The following is a 4,047-nucleotide window of genomic DNA, read 5'->3' on the forward strand; positions in this document are numbered from 1 at the left end:
TGACACGTCGTGAGGTTGTTAACCAATGTTATAAAACAATATGTATACTAACTGTTTAATGACAAACTAGTTTGTCCTGTAAACCTTCATCTAAAGTACGTTGTTGTTGTTAGGTGCTGCTGAGTCAGTTCCAATTCATAGCGACCCTATGTACCACAGAACGAAACACTGCCCAGTCCTGCACCATCCTTACAGTCATCTTGTTGAGGGTTTCCTCTTTTCCGCTGACCTTGGACTTTACCAAGCATGATGTCCTTCTCCAGAGACTGATCCCTCCTAACAATATGTCCAAGTATGTAAGATGCAGTCTCGCCAACCTTGCTTCTAAGGAGCATTCTGGTTGTGCTTCTTCCAAGACAGATTTGCTTGTTCTTTTGGCAGTCCATGGTATATTCAATATTCTTCACCAACACCACAATTCAAAGGCATCAGTTCTTCTTCAGTCTTCCTTATTCATTGTCCAGCTTTCCCATGCATATTATGTGACTGAAAATACCATGGTTTGGGTCAGGCGCACCTTAGTCTTCAAGGTGACATCTTCGCTTTTCAGCACTTTAAAGAGGTTCTTTGCAGCAGATTTGCCCAATGCAATGCATCTTTTGATTTCTTGACTGCTGCTTCCATGGGTGTTGATTATGGATCCAAGTAAAATGAAATCTTGACAATTTCAATCTTTTCTTTGTTTATCATGATGTGGCGTATTGGTCCAGTTGTGAGGATTTTTTCTAAAGTACAATAAAAAAAAAAAAAGTAATAAAAAAAAAGCTGTGAGCAGCCATCTAAGATACTCCACTGGTCTCACCCCATCTGGAGCAGTGGAGAAAGAAGAAAACCAAAGACACAAGGGAAAGATTAGACCAAAGGACTAATGGACCACAACTATGACAGCCTCCACCAAACTGAGTCCAGCATAACTAGATGGTTCCCGGCTACAACTACTGACTGGTCTGATAGGGATCACAGTAGAGGGTCCCAGATAGAGCTGGAGAAAAATGTAGAACAAAATTCTAACTCACAAAAAAAGACCAGACTTACTGGCCTGACAGAGACTGGAGAAACCCCAAGAGTATGGCCCCCAGACATGCTTTTAACTCAGTACTGAAGTCACTCCTGAGGTTCACCCTTCATCTGAAGATTAGACAGGCCCATAAAACAAAATGAGACTGGGTACACCAGCCCTGGGTACACAAGGAATAGAGGGCAGGAGGGGACAGGAAAGTTGGTAATAGGGAACCCAAGGTCAAGAAGAGGAGAACGTTGACATGTCATGGGGTTGGTAACCGATGTCAAAAACAACACGTGTATGGTCAGTTCTGAAGTTCTGATGCCGAGAAATGTTCCTAGAGTCTCAGAGTAATCCTGTTAACTGTGGTAGGTGATGGAGAAGATTTGCTGTTCTCAGATGCTGAGATGCTGTGCGTTTGGCTTTTTAGACAAACATTTCTTAATGGTTACCACCAGCGTCATATCCACCTTCATTCTCAACAGTTTAGACAGATACATCTTGACACAAGGATGTTGATTTTTGGACAAAACAGGAATCACATTCTCCATTCTCTGTTAAATAAGAACCGGTCCAGAAGACATTGTCATCGAGATACCAGGATGCTATGGAAGCATAAAGCACTACAGAAATATATGGAGGACCTCAACAAGGAGTACTTAAAACTTGATCAGTGTTTGCAGCGTATCTGTGTGAATGAAGGTGATCAAAGGTCCTTGAACCAAAGGCATGCTGAGTTGGTATCACTAGCAGCCATTTATCAAGAAATTCTGGAGGCTGAACAAGCAATTGAAAATCTAAATAAACAAGCTGAAAATCAGTTACAAGAACTTGCATTAGAAGAGGCAAACTATTGATGAAAAAACCAACGTGTTATACAATGAGACTTTCCAGAGTCTAGTGCCAAAAGATAAATATGATAAAAATGATGTGATTTTAGAGGAGACATCTAGAAGAACTACTGGAGGTGATATTTGCAAAGAATCTGACATGTACCAGAGTTATTCATGCTATAAACACTGGAATTTTGAACTTCTGAATTATATGCCAGCTGATTATGGTGAGCTACATCATGCAGTGGTATCTGGTGAGAATGTCTACAACCATTTGAAGTATGAAGCTGGGATTTACCCAGGTCAATGAACTGCTGAGGTTGGCCTGTCATCAAGGATGCAGCGTGTTCACACAGGAACAATGTCAATTATCGACCTTCATTAACCAGGTGAGATAGATGTGCAAGTGGACACCAAGGATTTGCGAGTAGATATATTTCAAGCCAAAGGAGCAGGAAGACAGCATGTTAATACAACCAATAGTGCTGTTAGACTTGTCCATATCTCCACAGGGCTGGTAGTAGAATGCCAACAAGAATGATCACGGACAAAAAATAAAGAAATTGCCTTGTGTGTGTTTAGATCTAAACTCTACCAGCAGGTTGTTGAGAAAGACAAGTGTCAACAACAAAGTGCTAGGAAACTGCAGGTGGGAACAAAAGCCCAGTCAGATAGAACACAGACATATAATTTCACCCAGGATAGAGTCACTGACCACAAGATAGCATATGAAGTTCATGATATTAAAATTTTCTATGTGGTAAGAAGGGCCTGGATCAGCTAATTCAGAGACTACTTCAATCAGCAGACAAAGGAGCCATGGCTGAATTTTTGGATAAAAACCTTAAATCAGCAAAGTAAATGCTGATTATTTTATAACTGAAATGGACCTATGTCAAGAAGAAGACTGAGGGATGAAAATCTTCATGAATCTTCATAAAGTAGAGCTAAAAGTGCACAGTACTTACAAATATGTTTTAATGAATCAAGTCACATTCTTGATCTAAGAGTTTACTTTACGTTTCCTGTAAAGCACAATCCAGTGCTTCAAGTAGAAAACAAGCATGCAGCATTGAAAAGCAAAGTATTGAGGACTGGTTATGTGTGTTGGGATAGTTCACTTAATTTCTTTATATGCCTTTTCTTAGCCATCTATAAATTCATCTGGAGTCCCTGATTGGTGCAAAGTGTTAATGTCCTCAGTTGCTAACCGAAAGGCTGGCAGTTAGAGTCAGCCCAGAGGCACCTCAGAAGAAAGGCCCAGCAATCAACTTCTGAAAATCAGCATCTGAAAACATTACGCAGAACAGCTCTACTCTGAAACACATGGGGTGCCCATGAGTTGGCAGTTGGTTTTTTATAAATTAAGTTAAACACACTTTTCAATTCAGGAAAATGTTGTAAAATTAGTGATATAAGAGTTATAAAGTTTTTTGTAAAACCCTTACTTAAAGACAAAATATTATTTGTCATGTCAAAGTTAGTTCTACTTTTCAATAATACATACGTATAAATTGTGAAGAATTTCAGCCCCTCAGTAATGGCGAACATCCCCAGGAAACAGATGGTACAGTTCTTTGAAAGCTGAATGAATTCTAACTATAAATTTCAAAACAATATTTAAAGTAGAAAAAAAAGTGTATTAATTGTTTAATGAGAAACTAATTTGCTCTGTGAACCTTCAAGTAAAGCACAATAAAAAAAAAAAGTATAAAATTTTTTTATCCGAAATGTGTAGAGCATGCTCAAGGTCAAGTCAATCTAAGTCAGGCCAAAGTTGTTTTGAAATTTAAAAATATATATCAGGAGAACATCCAATTTTTTCATTATTATTAGTTTATCTGTTGTTATCAAGTCAACTTTGACTCACAGCAACCCTACGGGACAGAGTAGAATTGCCCCATAGGGTTTCCAAGGAGCAGCTGGTGGATTCGAACTGCCGACCTTTTGGTTAGCAGCTGAACTCAGGTGAGAGACCTCAAAAATATGCAAATAAAGTCAGTTAATTTTACTAGAGTGCATCTTTTTTGAAGTAAAAAGCTTCACTGGAAACCTCATTTACTCTCATTCTTCTGTCTTAAACTCTTTTCTTATCTAGAGACTCTGGCAATCTCATTACTTCCCATATGCTTCAATTACTGTACATATAGTGATGATTCCCTTATTTTTGCCATTAGCCTGGTTCATTCTCCTGAATTGTCCACTTATGTA

General features: G+C 38.8%; 1 pseudogene; it reads left to right on the forward strand.

Annotated features, from left to right (window-relative positions):
* The first annotated feature begins 1,207 nt into the window (after positions 1 to 1,207).
* Positions 1,208 to 3,355, forward strand: LOC100658428 (peptide chain release factor 1, mitochondrial-like; annotated as a pseudogene).
* The last annotated feature ends 692 nt before the right edge of the window (positions 3,356 to 4,047 follow it).

The sequence above is a fragment of the Loxodonta africana genome, chromosome 13, assembly GCF_030014295.1.
Source record: "Loxodonta africana isolate mLoxAfr1 chromosome 13, mLoxAfr1.hap2, whole genome shotgun sequence".
Classification (NCBI taxonomy): domain Eukaryota; kingdom Metazoa; phylum Chordata; class Mammalia; order Proboscidea; family Elephantidae; genus Loxodonta; species Loxodonta africana.